Source organism: Rattus norvegicus, chromosome X (assembly GCF_021556685.1).
Source record: "Rattus norvegicus strain SHRSP/BbbUtx chromosome X, alternate assembly SHRSP_T2T, whole genome shotgun sequence".
Classification (NCBI taxonomy): domain Eukaryota; kingdom Metazoa; phylum Chordata; class Mammalia; order Rodentia; family Muridae; genus Rattus; species Rattus norvegicus.
In genome coordinates, this window is record NC_141554.1 from 124,583,682 (window position 1) to 124,601,643 (window position 17,962).

A 17,962-nucleotide genomic window follows, 5' to 3' on the forward strand; every position below is an offset into this window, starting at 1 on the left:
CATGTTTCACTCGCATGTTTTATGCATAGCCTCAAGGTAATTGAATACAATATTTTTAATGCAGCTTCTATCACAGGAGGGCATATGTGAGCTTTTCCACTTGTGGCATCAGGACAGGCTCCAGATTCTAGAGTGTTTTAGATTTCAGATTTTTGTATCTCAGATACTCAACTCCAAATAGTCACCAGTACCTACCTTAGAGTTACCTCTTTCTTATCATTGCTGTATACTTAAGACAGAGTTTTCCACAGCTCTGCTAGACTCCAATGTAGCCAGGAAGGACCTTAATCCTTCTGTCTCTACCTGAGTGCTGGAGTAACAGGCCTAAGTCACCATGCCCAGTCTTAATCCTTCTGTCTCTACCTGAGTTCTGGAATAACAGGCGTAAGTCACCATGCCCAGTCTTTGTGTGTGTGTGTGTGTGTGTGTGTGTGTGTGTGTGTGTGAGAGAGAGAGAGAGAGAGAGAGAGAGAGAGAGAGATTTGAAGAATCGCATGAAATGAGCAAATACTTAGCTCCAAGTAAGCATAATTAATATAAGCCATTATTATTATTACTCCATTTTCACTGGACCTCCTTAATATGTTCCAGTCCTACTGTCTCTTCTGAGAAATATCCCCTATATGCCATGCAGTCTGTTTGCTTCAACTGTGACCTGCCTCCACCAGCAACTGAGCTTTTAAGCTTCTTAAAAAGCCAGGAATAAAAAAAAAAAAGGGTTGGGATTTAGCTCAGTGGTAGAGCGCTTGCCTAGCAAGCGCAAGGACCTGGGTTCGGTCCCCAGGTCCGAAAAAAAAAAAAGCCAGGAATATGTTGGAAACAACAAAAACAACAGCAACAACCAAACAAAAAAAAACCTCTGTAGACCTGAATGGAGATTGAATCTGAATTCTTAAACTACTACCACCAACAAAACTCTTCTCTCAACTACTAATAGCTAATGGCTTCTGAGGGAGGAAGAGTTGGCTTTTGTTAAAGGTCCAGCCTGCTGCAGTGGATGGCCCCCAACCCATGAATATATAGGCAGCCCAAATTGGACTCTATGGGTTATTTTTTTTTAAAGAGAACGTGGTGTTGGGAGGTGTCTGAGAAGAATTGGGGGGAATAATGGGGATAAATATGACTAAAATACTTTGTATGAATGTATGAAATTCTCAAAGGATTAATAAAATATTATTTCTTTAAAAAGATCCTATAATTATAATTAAAGTAAGATTGTTTTTCCATCCTGAAAAAAAAGTTCTTTTATCTGGCAAAGGCAGGGGTGCATGCTGGGAAAATAAAAGGCATAGCTAGCCTCAGCAGCAGAGAGCTTCTTCTGTCTCTGTCTCTGTCTCTGTCTCTGTCTCTCTCTCTCTCTCTCTCTCACACACACACACACACACACACACACACACATCACCACCATTTGTATTGCCTGATCTTCAAATCCACATTCTCTAAGCAACAAGCCTTACCATTTCTTCTGATGCTGGAGATGACACATGGATCTAGTAAGAGGCTACACTTGACCTGAGTGTATGATATCGAAAATAGACAAATGAGCCACACTTTTTCGTGTGATATTTGGTTAAGAAGAAATGGGAGACCCTGAGTCCACCTACTTCAGAAGATCTGCATGCCCTACCCTCTACCTTATGATTCCTCTTCAAGTCAGGCCCAGCCATCCTCTGACGTGTCCAGCAGCTGCTATTCTCTGGGCACCGGTGCCCAGAGGCTTATTCCACTTTCCCGTGTGCTTTACAAGGACTGAAGTTAAAAACTACTTTCGTGGAAGTTACCCCATGCTTCAAGTTACTCCATCCTTTTGAGAGGACACACTCCCCACACAGTAATAAAATACAGAACCCAGAAATAGGTGGCTACTAGAATCTCACATGCTTTAAAAAATTCTTTAAAAACTGAATTTGAGAGATTCCCACTACATTTTCACAAATGAAAAGGCATCCCTATGAATTATACTGCACAAACTTACAGTATTTCAACAGTATGAGGTTTCAAAGCTAGATGTGAGACAGGAAGAGCATCAGGCAAAATGGGCACCATCTTTGAGACCCTGCGGGAAATAAAAAGACCAAGGGGGTCCCCATACTGGAATCCAGGGTCCCAGGGTTCCAATCAACACAAGTTTAGAGTTAGTGACATTCAAAAGTGCTCAGGTAATGACAGGTTTCAAATAAAATCACAATAAGCAGATGATAAATGTAAAAACAGCACTAGTCCCAGTGACCAACATGCTCAGAGACAGCAGTACCACTGCATGAGTCTCCCCACCTTGCTTCCTTTCCGATACTTTTGCCCATCTACTCAAAGCTCAAGACTATGCATTCCATAGGCTTAGAGGTTTACCCTGCTTTCTTGGTCAAATTAGAAGCAGTTTAATTCCACCTACGCTAGGAACCTCACAAGGCCCTTGGTGGTCATCAGTGGGCAGAGGCAACGGACCCTTGGTAGTGATTAACTGGAATGAATGTCACTGAAGCAGGTTGAGAACTAGAGCCCTTGGCTTTTGCATACAGCAGGGAGGACATCCTTCAGTTTTCCTAAGCAATCTAGTACACCCTAAGGAAAATCTCCCAGTGACCTCAGCTGCAGCAGCAGCCACAGCGCCCCCTAGTGCGGCACCAAGACCCAGGAGAGCAGCCGAATGGATCCAGGGGGAAAGCCTAGGGGCATCTCTAGAAAACCTGATTCCGCCTAGAGCAGGCCTGGCTACCTGGGTTCTCTGCAAAACCCCTCCCAAGTCCTCACTCAGGGTCCAGCGTGACCCTGTCTACCAGGCACCCAAGACTCCCGTAGGCCAGGGCGGCCGGCCAAAGGGGACGCAGAAGGACGCAGCCGCCGGGTGGATTCGCAGAGCTGGGCGGGGAGGGGGGGGGATTTACCCGGCGCCTCAGCAGCTGCTGTACCTTCACGCTTGGTTCCGCTGAGGTAGCGGGACCGCCACCGCGCCTGCCGCCACCTCCCTCCAGCCGCCGCAGCGTCAACGATCAACCCTCCTGGTCGCTCTCTGAGACTGCTGCGGGCGAGGCCAGCTGTTGAATGGTCGCGACACTGAATCCTCCTCACCGCATCTGAGACAGCGACGCAGGCGCGGGTGCTGTGCCAACGCCCCGGGCACCACGAGCGCCACGAGCGCCACGAGCGCCCCTCGCCCCCTGCAGGCCTCGTGAGCTTCCGGGTAGCTGCCTCCTGACTCCCGGCTGGGGGCTGCAGGGTGCACGTTTGCACGCCTGCCAGCTCCTCTCCCTTGGTGGGCTCCTGCGGACCAATTGACTCCCTCGTGAGCTCCGCCCCCTTCGCTGCCATCCCTCGACTTGAGGGCAGAACCAATGGCAACCACCGACTAGACCCGCCCCTTGGATTTCCCCAGGGCCAATCGCCTTCTGAGCAAACATTAAAGTAACCCCGCCCCTCCTGTGTAGCAAAGCTAAGGCCAAAGTTAATTCTGTTGCAGGGTTCTAACTAGCCCAAGATTTTGTCCAGGTTACTCACCGCCTACCCCAACCGCCTAATTATGTGATTTAGAGATTGCAGACACCACCACCACCATCACCACCACCACAACCAACACCACCACCACCCCACACCCCCACACACACACTCCCCCACACGCACCATTTCTCTCTTCTCTCAAATAAACTAGTATATGAAAGCTAGTCCAGCGCAGTGTCACGAGCCTTTTAATCCCAGCGCAGGCAGAGGCAGACGTATCTCTGAGTTCGAGGCCAGTCTGGTTTACACAGTGAGTTCCAGGACAGCCAGAGCCACACAGAGAAACCCTGTCTCAAAAAAGAAAAAGAACAAGAAAAAGGAAAAGAAAAAGAAAGAGAGCCAAAACTGGGGGGAGGTGAGCAAGAGGAGCCAGATCAGATTTGTAGCACAGATGTAAAAGCTAGAATGTGGCGGGGTGAATCTGCAGTACCCATTGCACGGGAATGGGGGTTGGGCCAGGGGTGGCGATATTACCGTGGCTTTTGGGACCTTTCTGGTCAGCCAGGCTAGCTAGCCAATTGGTGAGTTTCAGGTTCAGTGAGAGACCCTGTGTCACAAATAAGAACAGAGCAATCAAGAAGACACCCGATGTTGACCTGTAACCTACACACACTTGCACACACATACAAATTTTTTTTAGAAGAGAGAAAAAAAATTACAGAGAGATTGTTACCCACCATTGTAGCTGAGAACTAGCCATTCTCACCCTGACCAGATCTTCCTCATCAAAAAGTCAGCAAGAGCCTGAGAGAACAACCCCTGGTTGTGTGTGTTTTTTTTTTCTTGTTGTCCAATTTCCGGTATAGGAGCTTAGACCTTGTAAATTGGGATGCTTCCAGGGACCAAGACTGCCTGGCTCTGTGATGGTCACTTAATCTCTGGCCTGAGGATAAGCAAAGCCAGCCTTGCCTCTCCTTCTCCTTGATTATCTAACAATTTAAAGACCACGTTCTCCTGGCTCGCTGTTCCAGGCTCTGTTGTTCAAAGACACAAATTGAGGGTCTTCTTTGAACATGAGCCAATTGCCTTAAATCTTTGCAAGCAGACACCAGGAACTGAGTGGCCCTCCTTCTTTAGCTCCACGCACAGAGAAAGCCAGGTTGATCTCAATCCTTACCCAGATGACCTTTCTTTGAGTTCGACAACATGGAATTCACTTTCTCAAATGGCAAATCACAAAGCTGACACTTATTAGATTTACTGTCAACTCTTTCCCTGGGGAGGTTCTCACAGCAGCAGCTGTCACAGGGCTGGTTTTGCTTGATTACCTGGTGTGGAGGTTAATGATAATTTCACTCACTTCCGTCTAGACCCTTGCCACTCGCTCTGACCTAAATAAATCTTCCCCTCTGCTCGATGGTCAGACCCCCATCCTCTTTGCACAATTGCCACGGAGGCCCTGAGCAAGCCATCTAGCCTCCATATTTGTATGCTTCTGGCTGAGAGGGTTCCCAACATTGAATGTTGTTCTTGTCCATTTCACAGCAGAAGCCACAACTATGGTTCTAAAATATAATAGGGTCCCCACACTGCATCCCCACTTAAAGGCCCACCACAGCTGCTAATGTTTTTCCACTCCCCTCTTGCCTCCTCTGCTCTTACAATAAAGCTCCAAGCTACTGCACTATGTATAAAACCCTTGGTAATCTGGCCTCTCTGCCCAGCCACATTCCTAGCTACTCTATGGCCATCTCAGAACACGTTATACTTCTAATATACTGAAATTCCTATTGTTTCTCCAGTAAGGTACATTATCTCTCATGCCTATTATACAAAGTCTAGAATAAGTTGATCCCTATCCACCTCTGCCTGGCCTACAAATCACGGACGTGTCTTTTTTATTAACAGTGCAAATATATACAGATATGTAAGTATGCGAGATGTGCTCTCACTATGTGCCAAGTCCTTGGGATATAAAATGTGTAAGATTAAAATAATGTATAATATCTAGAGTTGAAGAGGAATGGATACAGAAAATGTGGTACATCTACACAATGGAATATTACTCAGCTATCAAAAACAACGGCTTTATGAAATTCATAGGCAAATGGTTGGAACTGGAAAATATCATCCTGAGTGAGCTAACCCAATCACAGAAAGACATACATGGTATGCACTCACTGATAAGTGGCTATTAGCCCAAATGCTTGAATTACCCTAGATGCCTAGAACAAATGAAACTCAAGACGGATGATCAAAATGTGAATGCTTCACTCCTTCTCTAAAAGGGGAACAAGAATACCCTTGGCAGGGAAGAGAGAGGCAAAGATTAAAACAGAGACTGAAGGAACACCCATTCAGAGCCTGCCCCACATGTGGCCCATACATATACAGCCACCCAATTAGACAAGATGGATGAAGCAAAGAAGTGCAGGCCGACAGAAGCCGGATGTAGATTGCTCCTGAGAGACACAGCCAGAATACAGCAAATACAGAGGCGAATGCCAGCAGCAAACCACTGAACTGAGAATAGGACCCCCGTTGAAGGAATCAGAGAAAGAACTGGAAGAGCTTGAAGGGGCTCGAGACCCCATATGTACAACAATGCCAAGCAACCAGAGCTTCCAGGGACTAAGCCACCACCTAAAGACTATACATGGACTGACCCTGGACTCTGACCTCATAGGTAGCAATGAATATCCTAGTAAGAGCACCAGTGGAAGGGGAAGCCCTGGGTCCTGCTAAGACTGATCCCCCAGTGAACTAGACTGTTGGGAGGAGGGCGGCAATGGGGGGAGGGTTGGGAGGGGAACATCCATAAGGAAGGGGAGGTGGGAGGGGGATGTTTGCCCGGAAACCAAAGAATTATTATTAAGTATTAAATAAATTTAAAAAAATATATCTAGAGTTGAACACTCTCATGGCTTCACTTGTGACCACCAACCACTTAAATACACACACACACACACACACACACACACACACACACACACACACACACACGGGAAGGGAGACAAGGGTAAAAGGAGAGGGAGAGGGAGAAAGAGAGAGCACACAGGTAGATAACTTCAAAGATTTATATTTCCGATATGACCAAATGAATGAAGGGTTGGGAAAAAGTAACAGGCTTTCCTTTCTCCCCTGTTGAGTATCACTGGGTGATTATTAAACTCATCTCACTAAGTCTGGCAACTTGAAGGCTAAAGATTATGGCCTTTTGCTTTCACATTCAGTTTAAAATTTAAAACCCAAGGTAGGAAAATGTTTTTGTGTTGCTTTTTCTCCCTCTTTTTGTGTATCGGACCAAATAAGAAATTGAGAGCATACCGTAGCTGTTAATGATCCAAAGAGCAAAGGCATGAACAGGAGGATATGTTGTCAAAATGAATCAATTGCAATCCTAAAATTACAGGGCTTTGGTATTAAATAGGATTTTTTAAATTAATTTTATCAAATGTTAGATACTTAAACTACCACTGTGTGGGCAGATTTTCATGTTCCTTAGAAAACTCTTAGTTCTTTGGCCTCTAAAAGCATGCTTCATTGTTCCCATTAAAAGGAGTGGTGTCTACACAGCTGACTTCGCTGCATGTGGAGTAATTTGTGGGGTGCACTGGATGTTCCTCTGTACATTCTTATCTTATCCATAGTTCAGCATGTTCCCTTTCCAAACACTAATTGTGCTTGGAAGAATCACATATCATATTTGCTAATTGTTAACACCTAGCATAAGGAAAAAAACATGATTTTAGTGGGAAAAAATTAAAGCAGTTTTCAAAATGTTTTCATTTCTTTTAGCATATTTGACCCATATAATAACCTCAGAAAATACCTTGCTTTTCATTTTGACCGGAGAAAACGCTAATACTTGTGTAGGTTAGACCATTCTACAGGGTATTTGAACTACAATTCTGCCATTAACCTTGGAAAGTGTGAGCATGCTATTCTAGGATACGGTGTTTCGACAAGAATCTTTTCAGATTGTCTACAATCCCTTCACTTCTGCTCCCTGAGATAGGGACCTCGGTTGTGGGGTGGTGAATAGGCATTTTAATGGAGACAGGAAATCACTCAGATACCAGCACTATTTCTTGATAGAAGATGTTCTAGGAGAATGCCAGTGCAGACAACACAGAAAGAATGAAAAGCAAAAGTAGGGCTGAAGAGACGGCTCAGTGGTTAAGAGAACTGACTGCTCTTCCAGAGGTTCTGAGTTCAAATCCCAGCAACCACATGGTGACTCACAACCATCTGTCATGAGATCCGATGCCCTCTTCTGGTGTGTCTGAAGACAGCTACAGTGTACTTATAATAAATAAATAAATAAATAAATAAATAAATAAATAAATAAAGTCTTTTAAAAAAGAAAAGCAAAAGGATTTCGTAAATAGTAATCTCAGACAAGAAGCTCTGAATGCAAAACTCAGCTGTCTCTTCCACTTGAGAGCTGAACAAAAAAAACAAAAAAAACCCTACAATGTAGTTTCAGTTTCTTTGCTGACTGAAGAGTCTTCTAAGCAAACTGAGATTAACGAGAGTACTTTGTCGAGAAAAGTGCAGTGAAGGCAACTAATCATGGACCTTCCTCCTCCTTGGCCCTGCCACCTTTGGCTCCTTTCCCGTTTGCCTCTGTCTGCAGCTGGAGGGCAGTGTCCCGGGTCGTCTGGTTTTCTTACTAGAAGGGAGTAAAGATAGTTTGACATATTATAAGGTAGAAGTAGAAAAGAAGAAAACTCAATTTCTAAAAGAACCTTAGCAATTGTGATGGAGTGGCACTATTAGAAGGTGTGGCCCTGTTGGAGTGGGTGTGGCCTTGTTAGAGTAGGTGTGTCAGTGTGGTTGTGGGTTGTAAGACCCTCATCCTAGCTTCCTGGAAGCTAGTCTCCCACTAGCAGCCTTCAGATGAAGATGTAGAACTCTCAGCTCCTCCTGGACCATGCCTGCCTGTATGCCAACCCCAATTAAATGTTGTCCTTATAGGAGTTGCTTTGGTCATAGCAGTATCTATGTGTCTATGTTGGTGTCTGTTCATAGCAGTAAAACCCTAAGACAGCACTCTAGTGTGCCCTCGATAGAGGATGCCTGCTGTCATGAGTTTGTGGGCACAGACTGACTGGCTTGAAAAATTTGCGTGTGGATTCTTCCTACTCTGTAGTAGATTGCCTTCAATGGTGTAAACTTATGAAACTTTTGCAAAACATTTATCGTACAAGATAACCCACAAATTGTAGACTTGTTCGGATTTTTTCCTGTTTCCTCACCTGAGTAAAAGTTGTATTTATTTGTTTTTATTTTTTTAAAAGAAAAAAAAAGAAGAGGGCTTTGGCAGACCATTTGATCACATTTCAACAAAGTAAGCAAAATAATTCCATTTACCTATCTATTGAACATTGCTTGCTTACTCTGTATAGCCATAAGTACAGGTGAGGAATCGTGGTCTAAGTGGCTAGTGAGATGTCTCAGTGGGTAAAGACGCCTGCTGCCTCAAACCTGAAGACCTGAGTTTGCATGGCTCACGTGGTGGAAGGGGAGCACCCACTCCCATGAGTTGTCACATCGCACACACACAAATATAAGAAAAAGTCTTTTTTAAAGAAAAAGAAGACACTGCAACCTCAAGTCTCCGTTTGGAAGGAATACCAGTCGGTCAATGTTACTTTATCTAAGTTTCCAGGTGATAGTTATTTCCTCCTCGACACTCATTCATTTACTGAGAAGGTTGTAGGATCCCCAAGATGCAGCTAATCAAACACACTGTATTTACTTAATCTTACTAAGAAAACACAGGCTTTATGCCTAATACAAAGAACCCATGATATCGGGTGAGAAGTGATCTTCAAACTGGTTGGACCAGAAACTGAAAGCTAATTCCTCAAATAATAACCCTACTTAATAGTCTGTTCTTTTGAGAGTGATTAAAAACTTGTTTAATTATAGTGGAATCAGTTTTGGCTTACATACATTTAATCACTTTGCAGTAAATGGCTCTAAAGTCCGAACAAATAATGTTAACCTACTTCACTGAGTTGTTACAGGGATTACTTAATTAAAATTGAGGGCTTCTTAAGTCTTCTATAACAGTGGCCTAGAACTCTGGAGACTTACACAGTAGTCCAGCTTCTGCCTTCAGAGGCTGTGTAGCCTACAGTGACTCATTTAGTTTCTCTGGACTCAGTTTTTCCAACTGTAAACTCACTCCTCCTTCCAATCTCAAAAAGCTACTAACACTCTCATCCCCATCCACCCAAAAATTCTTAGAGAGACTAGAACACAGTGTCATGAAAATACAAACAAGGGGAGTATAATAAAGATACAAAAGCATACGGTCGAGACTTATATTACCTAACAAGTAAACAGCAGGCTCTGATTATCATTGTAAGTCCACTCTTCCTCCTTCCAACCCATTTTTGCTGTGCTTTTGTTTTTCAAGGATCTCATTAAACCATCTCTTCTCTAAAACGGATCAAAGATCCTCATTACCAGCTCCAGAAACAGTGTGACTATTTATAACAGGACTGTTAAAAGATTTTTTTAAAGGAAATGACATTATAATAGGTAGAAAGAAATAGATAACTTAAAGGAGGCTAAAAATAATAAATATACCAAAAATGCAATGGCTACACGCCAAAATTTCAACAGTAGTGGTGATTAGATAATAAACTGTCCTTTCACTTTAGCTTATTAAACATATGTGCTAATGTAAACTAGTGGTGAGCATCTGTGGTCCCAGCTACCCAGGAAGCTGGGGCAGGACAATCAAATAAGCCTAGGAGTTTGAGGACACCCTGAGCAACATTGCAAGATCCTGTCACTAATAAACAGATAAACAAAACAAAAAATGATGGGCAGGTATCTGTTTAATAATCAGAACACACATACATACACCGTGTTTATTTTGGTATATTTTTATACATTTTTATTTTAATTACACAAATGCGCGTTTGTCTTTTAGAAAAAGGAAGTAGTGGGGGCGGGGCGCAAAAAAAAGAAAAGAAAAAGGAAGTAGTAGTGGGATCCCTAAACATTATTTGCTATTTCCAATGCTCTTGGTTTCACTCCAGAATGTGACAATATGACCTGATTGCTGAAGATACCACATACTTGAGTCATAGGACATGGAGAAATGAAAATTTAATCGATACTGGTTAGCTTTCATAGTGCTAGAGGTGCTATACAAGCTACTGGGGGTAGTAATTATCAGTTATATCTAGTAGTGAACCCTTCAAGCTACACTAACGACTGATCTGGCAAGATATGCCCACTAGTGCAATAGTGGTATGAGCATCATGGGAGGAGCCAACCACTAGAAATTCAATTGTTAATTGGGTTTAAGTCCTCTCCACAAGACAAAATCCACGCCTGACACCATTATTGAGCATAGCACTTATGCCTAAACAGGTCGTAGGCCCTGTGGCAGAACATACTACTGCTATGCTGCTAAATTGACATAATATTAAACTGACTTCTAATAACTTATCATTATAACTGTAAACTAATGCATCTTTCAACCTGCAATAGAGAAGTTTCTATTTACAGTAGATAATGATGAGCACAGAGGCCTGTAACTGGCCAAGGTGCGGAGTAGAAGAATGTACAACCTAAAGGAGGTGTCTGTGTGTGTGTGTGTGTGTGTGTGTGTGAGAGAGAGAGAGAGAGAGAGAGAGAGAGAGAGAGAGAGAGAGACTCCCTCTCCCAAAGCTCAGGAATCATTGTGGAAGAGAGGCAGAAAGAGTATCAAAATGAGAGGTGGTGGATGACTATGAGTAAAGTGCCCTCTGGACAGAGCAAGGGCAGTTTCATTTGCATCAGGATGCACAAAACCTTAAGACAGACCAAATTCCGTTTGGAAAGGAGCTGTTGGGCACATAGCATATTTCTAGCTTTGGCACTATTTACAACTGTTAGCTGCTGGGGAAAAGAGAGTTTTGTCTAAGAGTGGTAAGTCATTAATGCTCCAGTGGAAGATCATGCATCCAAGAAAACTAATTGGTCTGGAAGGACTCTTCAAAAGTAAGACATGAAGTTCTAAAGGTATGGAAGGAGTGCATATGAGAAGAGTTAGGGAAGGGGACAAATATAAAAAACGATCAAAATACATTGCACAGGGGTTGGGGATTTAGCTCAGTGGTAGAGCGCTTGCCTAGCAAGTGGAAGGCCCTGGGTTCGGTCCTCAGCTCCGGAAAAAACAAAAAAACAAAACAAAACAAAACAAAAAACCAAAATACATTGTACAAAACTCTCAAAGAACTAATTTTTAAAAGATGGCCTCCAGGGTCTCTGCTTCCTACTCTACATCCACTTGCATGATCACCTCTTTTTAAGTGTGCGCTGAATCTCTAAATTTACTTCCAATCATAGAATACAGCAAAAATATATGGGCTATCATAAGACAATTGACCTTTGTCTAATCCGTCTCTCTCCTTTTTCTCCTTCTCCTCCTCTTCCTCCTTCTTCCCTCTCTATATTTCCTCCCTTCCTCCTTCCCTTATCTACCCTTGTATAAGGATCTGTAATGGGTTTCTAGCCAACAGCCATTGAAAAGCTTGGATCTTCCATTAATAGCTCTTGAAGAAGTAAGTCTTACACCTGCAGGAAGAAGAGCCTCCCTCAGTTCAACTTTCAGACTGGAATTTCCTGAGAAACTTTAGTAAACTGTGCACAGACTCTACACACACACATACACACACACACACACACACACACACACACACACACACACACACACAAGCAAGCAAGCAAGATAGTAAATGTGTCTTGCTTAAAGATGCTAAGTTTTGAGATGTAGAAAACTAATACAGAAACTAATGTTCCATGTCCATGATCACTTCTGCCTGCTCGAAGCCTCTGATTCTTTCTAAGAACTGCTCCCCTAACATGAATTTCCTCACCAGTCTGCTCAGGCTTTGGTTCCCAACATTGCCAGCGCTCCCCTGCCCACCCCACCCCCCAAACACAGAGATGCCCTCCGCATCCAGCTCAGACTCCAAGAATGCAGGCCAAGTCTTTGTCAGTCTCCTCACTAGATTGTCATTCCATAGGGACACCTTCATCAACCAGCTTGACTCTAACTCCTCCTAGCAGGCACCTTCAACAAAAACACCCTTCTCTCTCTGCTTGGTCTCTGACATTTTAATCTAGTTGCCTGTCCCTGATCCTATACCTGACCCTGACCCTGACCCTGACCCTGACCCTGACCCTGACCCTGACCCTGACCCTGACCCTGACCCTGACCCTGGCCCTGTCCCTACCCCCACCACTGTCTACCATGGATGGCTTTCTTGCTCTGCTTTATCTAATGGCTTTAAGACTGAATTGTCCAAGAAAGAAAGGGAAATTGACTCTGTATGTCACACACACATACATTTAATGTTGATACTTTTGTGATATATAAGACCCTCTGAGGATCTTACTTGTGTTAACACTCTAGTACCCCTCCTCCTTCCATTGTCTTGTTTCCATTGTCTGATAGATTTTCCTATTATTGTTCCTAGGTTTCTCCCAAATGAAATGTCAAATGCCATAACGTTCTAAGACATATCCTCTGAGTTTTATTGGCATATCCAAACAAGGAGAATTCCTTCCCTTAAAATGCAAATCTCTTTCATGCTCACCGGAAGACGGAGCATTTATATTCTTGGTCTGTAAGCTCTAATATTGAGAAGTATAAGAAGGGAAAAGGTGATGGCTGGAGAGATGGCCCAGCAGTTAAGAGCACTGGCTGCTCTTCCAGATGATGCTGGTTCAATTCCCAGGACCCACACATGACCACTCACAACTGTCTGTAGCTCTAGTTCCAGAGGATTCCACACCCTCACACAGACATACATATAGGCAAATTACCAATGCACATGGAATAAAAATAAAAATAATTTTTAAAGAAAGGGGTTATTAGTTTACAAAGACCATCAATACGCCATCCTATCTTTTGTGATGAATACTTCAATTGTGCAAGTACAGGAATTTTTTTTCAAAATGAGTTATCTTGCCCTGTGTTACAGTCTGGATCACTAACAACATAGCCTAGAAGGAGTTTGTTGTTTCTTAGCCCATCATCTCGTTTTTCAGGTTACAATCTGTGCTTAAGAGTGTGTTTACTCCACATGATGCTCTAAGCACTCTGGCCTTTTGTTTCTGTCCCTTAGGATAAGACTTACTATTTAACATTCACCAAGCATATTGTGGGCCTATTTTAACCGACAGCCCCCATAACAACATTATGCTTTTTTTTTTTTTTGGTTCTTTTTTTTTTTTTTCGGAGCTGGGGACCGAACCCAGGGCCTTGTGCTTCCTAGGCAAGCGCTCTACCACTGAACTAAATCCCCAACCCCCATTATGCTTTTGATATCTCTGCCCTTATATAAGAACCTATAAGGAAGATCTGCCCTTTCTGGTTATGATTTACCAGGGTAAGGGAGTAACTTGAGGCTGGACTACAAGTCTCCTAATGCTGTGAAGTCTTATCACTGTTTCTGAGTGATTGTCCTTGAACCCTTTAGATTCAGTCCCTCAGTAAACCTAGAATAGCAAGAAACCTCTGACCCAGTCTGCCTGGCAGGCTTTGTCCAGACCAAACCAGCTCTTTAAAAGTGATTTGCACTTGAATTTCCATACATCTCTTTATTGTGTCATCAAAATACAGTCTTTAAAAAATGTCTGGGAGAATACAAAATATTCAAGCATGCTTACTAGAATAAAAGTGAAAATTAGCTAGTATGCTCATCAAAAGAAAGTATCTGCAATTCTCACACTGACACTGTGTTGACTGATAATTTTCCTGTTTACTGACCTCTAAGAAGATAAACTAGATGCCAGGAAACAAATGGGCTTTAAATTTTTTAAAATAAATTGCAGTACTCACAAGCAAAATATATGTTCAAATTTTAAAGACACAGAGCAGATCAATACATGCTGATAAGTATCTTCTAAGCCACAGTGTTAAAAGGATCCAAAGAAGATTTAAAAAACACTGTGAGCAGCATCGTGTTATTTGTGAAATGCACACAGGTATACACAATTGCATGAATGTTCGTATGTGCATAGGGTAGTGGACTGTCTCTGGAGGGACACACAAAGCACTGAATTAGTGGATGCTTCTGTGAAGTGAGTAGATGACAATAGTGAGGAGGCAAATTAGTCTCCACCAACTATCCCTTTTCATCAATGCTCAACACGTTTGGAATTTTCATATGCTGGTATTTTCTGTTACAATGTTTTACCTGTATAGCATTTGGCACTCTTTAGAAAATTTTCATATCACATGAGTTGTGGAACATACCTGCAACCATATGTTCTGTATATATGACTAATGGCTATATGTCTTAGACCACTTTTGTGCAGATCTTCAAACTGCCTTCCTTTCTGCCTCTCCACTCGCTGCAAGTTCCTGCCACACCTTACAGAAGATCAATCTGTTCTCTCTCTCTCTCTCTCTCTCTCTCTCTCTCTCTCTCTCTCTCTCTCTCTCTCTCTCTCTCAGTAGGGCCTCCAGCTCCACTCTCTCACTCCCTTCTAATTAATGTAACTAGGCATTGTGTTCCATAATTACAGGGTTTGTCAGTGAAATCAATAGTTGCCTCCCTTGTGACAATGACATTTTAGCTCCATCAATCTCCCCAGAGCCCAGTGGCTTCTCTGAGCCAAGAAAACTCCCACGATGACTAACATGTGTATTTGTTCTCACTCATCTTAATGTATGAGTAAATATCAGCAGATTCTCAATGCACATAACTTTATATAGCCAAACTATTTGGAGACAAATTGATAGGTATATGTTTTAATGGTTTTATCAAGGTATACTTTATACACCACAAAGCCCACTATGTATGATTCTGTGATTTAATGTAAATACAAAAAAAAAACTCTGAAAGCTCAAATATGTTTGTGTTGATCTTAAGAATCTAACTCAATGTATCCAAATATTCAAAATCATAATATATTTCTGATACCACTTATTTCTCTCCTCTGATCTCAAATTCAAAGAATTCTGCACTCTCCTCGTTAGTGAAAGAGTTCTAGCATCATTGTGTCTCTAGAACAATAGGATGAGCAAGGTATGGTGGCACATCCCTGTAATCCAGCATTTGAGGGATGCAAGTAGGAGGATCAGAAGTTTGAGGCCAGCTACATAATGAGACTCTTTCTCAAAAAGAAAAAAGAATCCTGGGGGTTTGCTCTGCCACCGCCATTCACCTGTTACAGATCATATAAATTGTATGCCCTCGCTCGATCAGCTTTTCACCTTCAGCTCATTTCCACAGCCCCTTTAAGACTTACATGAAAGAGTTCTTCTCCTTTTTCCTGGTTATTGTTTGGAAAAGGGGTCTCACGCTGTAGCCCAGGTTGGTTGGCCTAGAATTCATGGCAATTCTCTTGCCTTGGCCTCCCAGAATACTGAGAGTACAGACACAAGCAAATATACCTGTCTAAAACCAATCTAAACTTCACAATCTAAACTTCACACACACACACACACACACACACACACACAATACAGAGCCTCTGCTTTCAAGCATTGCTGGTGTGTCCTGGAAATCACTCAGTCAACATCCATCAATCAATTTGCCCAGCTACATCTAAAGGTCTCCTAACAGGACATGGCCTTGGTTTGGGGGTGAAGCTAGATATCACCTAGGAAATAAGAACTATTTGTTTTACAATCCTTTCTCCGGTTTTAGCATAATTAACTGAGAAGAAATGTTTTTTCTTCCGTTACTAACCAATAGTGTACACCATTATTATTACCTTTATTCTTGTACTATTTTAGCATTTGTTAGCAAGAAGGGAGGTGGCATGAATTGTAGCAGATGAAACCAGTTGTATAGGCACTGCTTTCTGCTTTTGACAAAAAAATTGCACTAAAATTAGTCCCTATTCCCTGGGGATTTGAGCCAGGAAGGCAATTTAAGTTCTCATCTTGTTTTTCTAGCAATCAGGATGTAACCATTAAACAACTGGAGACAAAGAGAGTGCACCTTATGTGGCTGTGTGAGGAGACCAGAAAATGCTCTCTGCCATCAACTGTAGTGGCACTTGGTGTCACTGGAGTCAGGAGGGGCAGGTCAGAAACAGTTTTGCAGTGCTGAATGTGCTATTCTGAACTAAACATTAAAATCCCCAAATATTCAGATTAATGTGGAATCTCTGTCAACCAGTTCCATGTTTTTAACGAGCTAATGTACCTTTCCCTTTTAAAGGCATCATTTCCCTCAGTAACTGTCACTGTAAAAATATTTCTTCTAAAAAGGCAGAAATCCATGGCCACAGATATTTGTCACCTTGTTTGTTTGTTTCAGACAGGGTTTTTTCTGTATAGCTCTGACTGTCCTGAAACTGCCTTTGTAGACGAGGCTACCCTAGAACTTACAGAGATCCACCCGCCTCTGCCTCCCGAGGGCTGGGAAATAGTTATTTATTATTATTTTTATGTGTATTTTGCTTACATGTATGTGCATACACATGTGTACCTAGTGCCCATGGAGTCCAAAAGAAGACATCAGATATCTGGAACTGGAGTTACAGAGAGTGACCCGCTGTATGGGTTGTGGGAATCAAACCTGGCACTTCTGCCACTAAGCTATATCCCAAGCCCTATTTGTCACATTCTTTTAAAAGAGGTAAACTTGGGGCTGGGGATTTAGCTCAGTGGTAGAGCGCCTACCTAGGAAGCGCAAGGCCCTGGGTTCGGTCCCCAGCTCCGGAAAAAAAAAAGAAAAAAAAAAAAGAAAAAAAAAAGAACCAAAAAAAAAAAGAGGTAAACTGTGGTGATAATCAAAAAAATTGAGGGGATTACATAAAATATAATAGTCCACAAAAGAGAATTTTATGCAGACATCAAAAAAATCACTTTTTAAGAGTTTTTATTGTTCGCTTGTTTTGCTGTTGCTGTTTTATCCTTTCAGCCTTTCTGGGATATAACGTATTTACATCCCATAAAGTCTCTTTTTGAGCTATAAAAATTGAAAAGGTTTTCATATATTTTCAGCATCAAGAACTGTCCCTATGTGTTAGTCGAGTTTGCATTGTTATAATGAACTGCCTGAGGCAAGTTGCTTTTGACAAAGTGAGGGTTTTATAGCTCAAAAGGATTTGGAGGCTAAATGTCTGAAACTCAGGCAGCACCATTTATTTGGAATCTGGAACAGACTTAACAAAAATCATAATCATATCACAGTGGTAGAAGAGATCACATCTTTAAACAGGAAAGCAGAGATCTGGATGGGACCAGGCTTACTATTTGTCTTAGTTAGAGTTTCCATTGCTGTAAAGAGACACCATGATCAAGGCAACTCTTATAAAAAACAGCATTTAGTTGGGGCTGGCTCACTGTTTCAGAAGTTCAGTCCATTATCATCATGGTGGGAAGCATGGCAAGGTCCAGGCAGGCATGGTGCTAGAGGAACTGGGAATTCTATATCTTGTTCCAAACAGGAAAAGACTGGTCTCCAGACAGTTAACAGAAGGATCTCATAGCTCACCCCCACAGTAGCATACTTCCTCTGGCAAGGCCACATCTACTCCAACAAGGCCA

At 42.5% G+C, this 17,962-nt stretch overlaps 1 protein-coding gene across 9 annotated transcripts in view; it reads right to left on the reverse strand.

The window, feature by feature from the left end:
* The window catches only part of Akap17b (A kinase (PRKA) anchor protein 17B), a 38,254-nt gene extending 35,006 nt beyond the window's left edge, over window positions 1–3,248 (reverse strand). For 2 of the 9 annotated variants that reach the window (XM_087599776.1, XM_087599781.1), the window contains exons 1-2: window positions 2,910–3,248; window positions 1,976–2,056 (exon numbers count right to left, since the gene is read on the reverse strand). The gene's annotated coding sequence lies outside the window, so the exon portion shown is untranslated. 9 annotated transcript variants of the gene reach the window in all.
* Window positions 3,249–17,962: the final 14,714 nt, after the last annotated feature.